Here is a 9903-nt window from a genome sequence, read left to right on the forward strand (position 1 = left end):
TAAATCTCAAACTCATTTTCACATTAAATGAAACAAAATGAACAGCTTTAATACTATCACTCACATTACATAACTGTTGCCAGATTTTCCAATTTTAAACTTGTGGATGGAGCAACTTTATACAATTTTTCAAAAAAAATCCTTCTAAGATTATGAATACATGTCCACACAAATATACAGCAAGGGAATAACTCACTTAAATTTGATAGAAGAATTATTTATGAGATAAACTTTTCTCTTCAAAAAATTTTGCTTTTGCTGAACTTTTAAACAAAAATAGTCATGTCATAGAAAAAAATTTCCATGGCACACAAATTAAGACTGCCCTTCAGATATGAATTGCTACTCTAGATGTCAGCCTGAAAATGTCAGGGCCCTGGGGGGCACCATTAGCCCCGACTGCCCCTGCCTGGCCCCACAAGGCTCCCCCACCGCCCAGGACCCCACGTCAGCCCCCGGGGCCATCAGCTCCTGCCCCAGAGATGTCACAGCAGGGCTGGTCTCCAGCTCCCCCCAGCCCTGCCTGGCCATGGGCCCCCAGCCCAGCCTTGGTCCCTGGGGCCGGGGTGGGTTGGGCCCTGGCTGCCTGTCCCTGTCCTGACGGATCCCAATGGTTAGCCCCCCAAGACCCAGGGAGCCACCAACCCTCACAGCACCCTGAGGGAATATGTATCAAACTGTCTTTACAATGAAGCCCTCGTGGCCCAGAGTTATAGAATCATAGAATTGTTTTAGTTGGAAAGGACCTTTGAGATTATCAAGCCCAACTGTTAACCTAAAGTTACCACTAAACCATGTCACTAAGTACTACATCTACAGGGCCTAAAGAATAAATCTTTTGAAGAGCGATTGAAGCAGCTGGGGCTGTTTAGGCTGAGGGGAGACCTCATCACTCTCTACAACTACTTGAAAGGACATTGTAGAGATGTTGGTGCTGGTCTCTTCTCACAGGTAATTAGCAATAGAATGAGAGGGAATGGCTTCAAGCTCCAACAGGGTAGGTTTAGACTGGACATTAGGAAAAATTCTTCACAGAAAGAGTGGTCAGACACTGGAACAGGCTGCCCAGGGAAGTGGTTGAGTCACCATCCCTGGATGTGTTTAAGAGTCATTTAGATGTGGTGTTGGGGGATATGGTATAGGGGAGAACTTTGTAGAGTAGGACTGATGGTTGGACTCGATGATCCCAAGGGTCTTTTCCAACCTGAATGATTCTATGATTCTACAAGTCTTTTAAATACCTCCAGGGGCGGTGATTCAACCACTTCCCTGGGCAGCGTGTTCTGATGCTTGACAACCCTTTTGGTGAAAATTTTTTTCTAATATTCAATATAAACGTCCCCTGGCACAATCTGAGGCTGTTTCCTCTTATCCTATTGCCTGTGACTTTGGAGAAGAGACTGATCCCCACCTCACTACAACCTCCTTTCAGGTAGTTGTAGAGAGCCACATGGTCTCCCCTCAGCCTCTTTTTCTCCAGGCTGAAGAACCCCAGCTCCCTCAAGTTGGTGCAGTTTATTATTTAGTAGTTAAGCTAGCATGCTTTTTGAAAGCTTAGCTGCCATTTTTGTCTTAGACGCTTCCCTGTGTAAGTCAGGGCTACTCCACCTCCGTGAGGAGCAGCATGCTGTGTGCTGGGGAGAAGGACAGAGGAGGGGGCTGGCCAGGGAAAGCAGATCTCCTCACCCTGGCAGGGAGGCAGCATGATCAGTACCATTGAGCTGTACCTGCAGCCTCCACCATAGCTCCAGACATACCTTAGTGTTGGTACAGGAAAGCAATTTGCCTTATGGGTAAGTGGAAAAAATGCAAATCTAACGCAAATTAAACAGCTTCCACTGCAGATTGTAATTTAGGTGTAGCTGTATGAAGTGGTACAAATCATAGCAGATACTTGCACAGCTAAACCAGTACGACTTTACTTGTATGTGGGTCTCAATTGTCCAGTTACTAAAATGAAGATAACCTCTTTATTCCCATTCATCTTGCCTAAAGAGGTGGGGCCTCTGCGCCAATAGTCTTTCTCCCATTCTTTCTCAGAAACCATCTTTTTGGCCTGAGCATTTACATGGTAATGTACTGTAAAATATAGGTATATTTAATAAATGTTGTCTATTCCTAGTTGGTGCTGTAACCAGCCCTAACTGGGGCGCCATTGCAGAAGGGATGGCAACTCACCCGGAGATTTGAAGGAGCAGGTATTAATGACTGCTTACGCACCTTGCCTGAAGTAAAGCTCAAAACCGTGATAATATATATCAAGTTGCTGAACCTAACCCAGCAATAAGTCTAAATTCTGGTCAGGACAATGCCATGCACTATAGCACTTGCTGAGCTGATCTAATTAAAGTTTACAACTTCCTCTAGGCTTTAATTCAATCAGCTACTACACGCCAAAGTTCAATTGCCTCAATTAGGGTTTCAAAAAGTCCCAGATTAAGTCACCAATTGGACCTAAAGCCTAGTCAAGAAGCTCAATGACGAGTGTCCTGGGATAGAATCTAAAAAAAGGTAAAGAATGGGAAAAATGAGAATTATTGGGCTTATTGATTTTATTAATAAATTGGAGTATTGCATAGTCTAGGCTTCTCCTTTGCCTTGTTACCCATTCACTTCTTCTGAAACAATTATTTGTTAATTTCAAATTATTATGTTCTTCTTAAATTGGAGGGCACTAGCATTTTCTTCAGAAAGTTGCAGCTGTCCTTGCATTTGACCTTCTGTTCTGTTCCACTCATTGGGAGGGAGGGGGAAGAGATACTGTTTGCCATGCTTGGAATGAAGTTAAAACCATACGGAATACTCTTTTTTTATGGGAAATCTTTTAAGTGTCTTGAAATCTGAAACTTTTCTTACACAACTGAGCTAATCAGAAAATATAAATATGTATCTGGTATTATTATTTCTGAGCTGGATACAAGAAGGGTTTACATTCACAGAAAAATAGTAACATGAAAATAAATGTACTAAAAAAAAAAAAGAAGCACCTAAAATTAAATGAAGCATAGACACATTTCGGCTCTTGCTTGCTTGCTCATGTGCCTAGCCTTGCAGTTTATGTAATTCACTGCTTTCAATTTAAAGAAGAAAAAATACAAGTGAAATAGTAGCCATTTTTAACAAAGGCCTAATGTTTCTTTAGTCTAAATGAGTACTTTTCTACATTGTTAAACTACTGTAGAACAGGAATCCCCTTCCAACTAATGCATTGTAATTACAATGCCTGTAATGAAATATGTGAGCTTTTTTTTTTATTGTAGTGGGCAGTCACTTAAAATGACTCATTGATGAAAGACCCTGTCTGAAAAGCTACACTTCGTACATAATACTGTATATAAACAGATCACTATATTTGAAACACATTTTTAAAATTGCAGCACTATAAATCTGTTTTAAGAACGGATAAATTAGTTTTGTCCATCATATTTCAGCTTTAATTCATTTAGTCCAAGAAAATCCTTCTTCACTTGGCAGACACTCATACTTCATCTTAATTTGGCTATTTTATAAAGCTTGTGTTGATTTCACTTGTAATATTTTGCTGCCTTTTAATGGAGACAGATTGTATTTCATACTTACTTCACTCTGTTACGCAGGTCTTAAAGTGGCACTGTAATAAGAAGCACTTGTATCGTATTTGGCCAAATACCATAAAATATGTATGATAAATACATATGAAACCATATTCATTACTCAGTAAAGTATCAGCCCATATTTTTCTAGATGGATAAAAGCCTTATGTTGTTTAAAACCTGTTCTGACTGTACTAGCATTGTATGTCTGAGGTTTTAATCCTGGCTTAGGCTACTGTTAATGTAAAACTGAGAAAACAGATGCAGCACATGGGATGTGAAATTGTAATTTTATTTTTTAATAATACAAAAAGCAGAGGTTACAGAATCTCCGCCTTTGGAGATATGCAAAAAATTAGACAGGATTCTGAGCAACATGATCTAACTTTGAAGTTGGATCCAATTTATGACTGAGTGGACTGCTGGACAAGATGCCCACCAGAGATTCCCTCTCACCTCAGTTATTCTGTGCTTATCTGATTCTGCATTAAAGCTTGAAGTATCCATCAGAACAGACCAAATTGCAGAAGCAACACGGTATAAGGCAAACAATGATGCAAGTTTTGTACTGATGACAAGTATGTCATACTATCGGTTGAGTAAATCATGTTTTCTCCTGATGTAGCTAAAGCTTATACATATTGTTAAGAAGGTGCATGGACTGCATTGAGGGAAATATAAGGTTAGTTACATGTTGAAGTGATGGCATAGATCGGGTTAAAATCAGAAAATCCTTAGAATCATTATTTGTAATTTTGCTTTGGCATCTAAAGAAGAACTAAGACGTATTAAGCAAACTTAACAGTTGAATGTATATATTACATGCTCCTCCTGTAAATCATTACAATCCAGTAGCAGCATCTAAGTAATGACTTTCTTATAAATATATGGATACTGAAAACCCCAAAACACTTCAATTCAAGTAAGAAATTAACATTATGAGATGAATTCATACACAAGGAAGTATTCATAAAAATATAATTAGTTAGAAATGGAAGAAATTTACAAAGGATCAGATCCAAACAGATCCAAATCCACATCCTATAACCGATGTGGATTTTAGGAGCCTAACCACAACACTGCACTTCAAAACTGGTGATTCTGTGGCTGCCTAGCCCTGGTGGTGCTTATTCATGAAATGAGAATTTTAATTCAGACACCCCACTTTCTTCCTAATGAGTAGACACAATCCAGAGGAAAATGCCATGGAATCTATCCTTTACTTCACTATTGATTTTTTTCCAAACCAGAAAGTAGGTGATGCAAGGAGATGATCTCTGCAGCTTGCAAAGTATCCACTTGCAAGGGAGGCACCTGAATTGAGAACCCTGCTTCTAGGGCTGTTTATGCACTATACCCTAGAAAATCATGAACAAAAAAGAAGACATACTCCACCCCAAAACTGCCTGTTTTGATTGCACAAGAGATTAATTTAAAGGGTACAGGACAACTGAGGAAGCTATTGTATCCAAAAGCATGAAGCAGGAGAGCAGAGTAGATGCTAGGGCTGAAATACCTCTATTCTTAATGCAGAGCTGGCCCAGGCTGAAGCAAAATGTGATACAGAAAGCAGAAATCAAGAGACTGCATGAACAAAAGAGAAGTGTGCATTTTTAGTACAACATAAGAATGAAATTAATTAAATGCCTGCACTGGCCAAAGAAGATTTGGATAAGCAGAAAAATAAATTACTCCTTCAGACAGCGATAAAAGGAAAGGATTGGCTGGAGCCAAAGCAGTCAGACTGTGCTGCTAGGATGACCTAACCTTAGGTACTGAAGACATAGCTAAAAATAATGAAAGTTAATTTGAAAACAAAAAATGTAGTGTTAACATCCTCCCTAAATATTTATTTCATGTTATTTATTTTTTATTTAAACAATCTCTATCTCATGAAAAAAAAAGACGGATGCTTAAGTATTTTTTTGAAGGGACTGTGCATCATCAGTGAAGATGAGAATAATATGTAAATAGGTCAACAGATAAGCAATACACGTACCTTCATTAAATACAGTAAATTTTCGTGCATAGTTTAATAGCCGACACTGCCTTTGTCTGGTCCAAGATGACAGTGGTGGGACAAAAGTGCAAACAGGCATGTAAGCTACTAAGGAGGACAGTGCAAAACCTCTTTCAGAAGTTGTACGTTTCCATTGCATAGTGCTGCTGTCATTCATTCCTTTTGCCTTATGCAGTGTCTCTCGCTAGTACATTGTAGCTGTTCACCTCTTGTCACATACCACTGGTAGTGGCCAGCAGAGATCCACAGTGGTCAACTGGTAAACAATTCCTTAAATCTTCCTAGGACAGCCATGCCTCTTTCTTCGCCATGCTATAGCTCCACACGCAACAGCTACTTGTGTGTTATTACCTGTACTGGTTGCATAGATCAGTGCTGCAGAGTGTTCCGATTCACACTTCAAGAACCAAGGTATGCACTTGTAATTACTCTTGCTGACCTCTGTAGAAATCTTGGTGCAGTCTCTGCAGCAGTAGGATGTGCCCTCTCTCTGCCATGCACCTCCACACAACCTAGTGGCATCCATACATAGGGTCTCAGTCACACTGTTCCGTAGGTCTTTTAATTAAAGATGCCCTTGATCTATGATCCTGCCAAAGACCACACAGGCTTCCCGATGCAGGAACTCATCATATCAGTACAGGCGTGGTCAACCAGGATGTTTCTGAAATGGGTGAATTTAAAAAGAGCAGACAGTTCATCTCCAACTGAGGTTATGGAAAGCACTGGCATAGCTTTTTTCCAGGAGCTGGCCAGCTAATCGACACATGCTCTTGATTTCCTTCTTGTTTATGGCTTATTCAAATTAAACTGCAGAAATATCAAGAAGTTCACCTGTAGTCCTCCTTAGGATTTGTCACCAATGCAGATTATTGAGACAAAAAAAAAAATCACAGCTGTTTGTTTGGCAACAGCTCTGAGTCTAGAAAGCTTGAGCAGTTTCCCAGCAGCCAGGAAAGATTCCAAAACTCACTTGGAGCTGTGGTTACACTGCCCTGTGCAATATATTTGAGTAGAACAACCTGAATAGGATTAGTTCAGAAACGTTTCCCAGCTTCTTTCTATTTATGGCAAGGAAATGTTTGGCTAGGCTCAGTCGAGCCTGACTCTGCAGTGTGAGTGACTAAGCACCATTAAGAAGTTCTCAGGAAAGCTCAGCATCTTAGTTAGTCTTCAAAGCCTGGATTGACTGACTGTCAAAAGCTTTAGTGCAGTTAGAGGCCAAGCAGAGATCTTGAGGTCACTTCTGAGTGCAATAATTATTACGGTGTGCATGTCACCTGGAGTACACTGCCTTCTCTGGATACAAGCATTAACACTTTTGGGTCTTAAGTACAAACTAATGACAAACACCCTGAGTGGACCTGTCACTTCACTCCCTGCACCCTGCTCTGGGATTATTCCACCAAATCTTAGCATACATTAGAACTGGGTGGTCTTTTACTCATTATGGCTCGTGCGTGACTACCATCATTCTCTTTCAGGCTAACACTGGTGGTACACTACCCCACAAAAAAAAAGAAGAAAACAAGATTGTCGGCACAGTGACAGCTGCACTCTGTGCTTATCCATGAAGCTATAGTGATCATCTTAAGGCAAAAGACCCAACAAGTCTGCACCAACTAATGGTCTGTAGGACCACACTGGTATGTAGGCCTACATACCCCATTGCCTCAAAAACTTATCGGGAATAGTGGCTGCTTCTGTGGTATCTGTAGAATACTGATCAAAAAATGACCAGGTGAACCTCTCTCTCCTTTTCTAGGAGCAGTAAATAATGGGACCAATAAGAAAAGGTGTGCAAAGAAGACCAAAGCCAAGTGGATTCATTTGGTGGCAGGGATTTGTGTGGCCAATGAAGATGCACTGCTGGGGGCTAAGTGACTCATGAACATTTAACAGTGGCTCTGTCACAGCTGGACTCTGTCACAGTTGCGTACAAAGATGTTGCAAACTAGTTGGGTCTGACTGCTTCTTCCCCAGCTGTGCAAGGCATTTGGGCTTTGGACTGGAGTATAAAACACTGGCAAGAGAGTTCAGACATCAGAGGCCGAAAGGTCTGAGTGGGCAACACGAAATAAGGAGGTTAAGCAGAATTGGTCTCGTTTGTAAACAGGATGTGGTTATTGGGTAAGAGCTGGAGGCCCCGAAGAAGCTCTGAAATACAGCAGCTAAATCCTGAGAGATAATGGGGATGTTTGCTGAACTACAAAAATTAAAAGGCCTACTACTACTGTTCCCACTGATGTCTCAGTGAAAAGGAAGGTTGCCACTATTTTTTTACAGGAAGAGTTGAAGTCCCAGAAAGCACTGGCTTGTTGAATGGCATCAAGTACAAAGTGGGAGGGATTAATCGTTTTGCAAGTATTAGTACAATGTTGCAATAATGAATGATATTCTCCTTGTGTTCTGTGCTAATGTAAACAGAAAATGAAATCAATCTCTCCTCTAAAAATGTATATTCCAATTAAAGAATGGATTAAAGGGCCAAACAGAAGAAAAAGAAGAAGAAAACGAAGAAGAAAACGAAGAAGAAAATGAAAGTGACTGTAGTATGCAAAAAGAGTGCTTTTAAAGTTCTTTAATTCTTCATCCAGTTTCGATGGTTGTGATTAATATTACTATAAATAATGAGACTAGCTGCGCTATGGAAGTTATAACTAGAAGTGTTTGCAGGGCCTGGCCTAACATATACTGACAACAGAACTCAAATAGACTATAACTTAGATTCTTAAAGTTATATCTGTACACATCTTTGCCTGTAACAGTCTGTGTGTACCATTTAGTCAAACATGGCCAAGTTCTAGAATTTTTCTTCCCAGTTTAAAATAAGCATGTGTGAATAGATGGAAAATTTAGACGTTATTTCTGTAACCTATAAACTGTTAGCTAAAATATGTAATGGTAATTAAAGACATACTGAAAATGCACAATTTCTTTTTTAAAATTAAGTCAATTAAGATATTTACTGATCTTTATTTATGTCTACTTATTTTATTTCTAGGATTTTTGCCATCTCGGGAAGCATTCTTTCACATTTTACCAAGATCATGTGAGGAAGTGTCCAAGTGTTTTGGTAACACAGGGAAACAGCTCTCTAAGTTCATGACTCAGTCACTTCCTAAGAATATATAAACTGCCTTGGTTTCTTTCAAATGCTTAGCCATGATATACCTGCTGGCAGGATGGCTGTAAATTGTCATGGGGTCACAGGTCTACAAAGAGTTTGTGGAACTCGCACGCCTGAGGTCATGATGATGGCCGCTTCCTAAGTGCTTTGCTGCATCGCGATGACGCTGATTCCTCTCTGCACTATTACAATTAGTGCGCTAATAAAGCATGCCTGGCTGCCAGGCTGAAAACACCACTTAAAAGGACCATCTTACTGTGTGTGGATCCTTTTATTGCTAAGGCTCTCAGGCCGTAGCTACTCTGGAGATGTGAGCCAATGTCTTGAATTGCATCTCTACAAGTTTTTCCCTCCAAAAGCGATGACTGATCTTCCAGTCCATTTCAGCTGAAGAGAAACTTCAGGAAAGAGTCAGAAACAATGATTACCTTCAGCACCGTAGTAACAACAACTGAAACAAGCGTAACGTCTATTACCTGACCATGGACCACATAATCCAAGACCGCAAACTAGTAATAAGAGATAAATAAAAGCAGAATACGTATAAGCAGGGCTTATACGACAGCGGATAGGCACGTTTTGCTCTGTGCCACCAGCTTCAATTAGTTTGGCTGCCGGATGAAGAACGGGTGGAAGCACCTCCGTCACCCCGGGGGCTCGGCTCGGCTCGCCACGCGGGGGCTGGCGGCGACTTCTTCGCCCGGCGGTGGCCAGCTCCGCGGCAGCCCTCGGTCCGGGGTTCCAGGTCCTTTGGGCTACGAACAGCAAACGCGCCCAGGCCGGGGCCGCGCCGCCCTCACCGGCGCGGCGGTCGGGGAGAGGGGTGCGGGGGGCGATCGGCCCCTCCGTTAACCATTACGACCGTCGGAAACGCTCCTCCACCTGGCCCCCCCAGCCCCGCCGCCGCACCGTCACAGGGAAACCGCCGGCGCTGCCCCGGCCCCGGCTGACACCCGCCACCACAGCCCGGGCCGCCGCCGCGGGATGAGACGCAGCACTCCCCCCTCCTCCCCCCGGAGCCCGCAGCCGCTGGGGTATCTTCCGTGGGCAACCCCACGCGAAGCCCGGCTCCCCGGGAGCCGCCGTGCGCCCCCGGTGCCGTGCCAGCGCTGGCGCCGCTGCCACCTGTTACCTGCTCCCGCCCGGCGCCGCGCCCCGCCCGGCCCCGCCCGCAGCCCTCA

The sequence above is a fragment of the Calidris pugnax genome, unplaced genomic scaffold (genome assembly GCF_001431845.1).
Source record: "Calidris pugnax isolate Ruff unplaced genomic scaffold, ASM143184v1 scaffold24, whole genome shotgun sequence".
In the NCBI taxonomy this organism is placed as follows: Eukaryota; Metazoa; Chordata; class Aves; order Charadriiformes; family Scolopacidae; genus Calidris; species Calidris pugnax.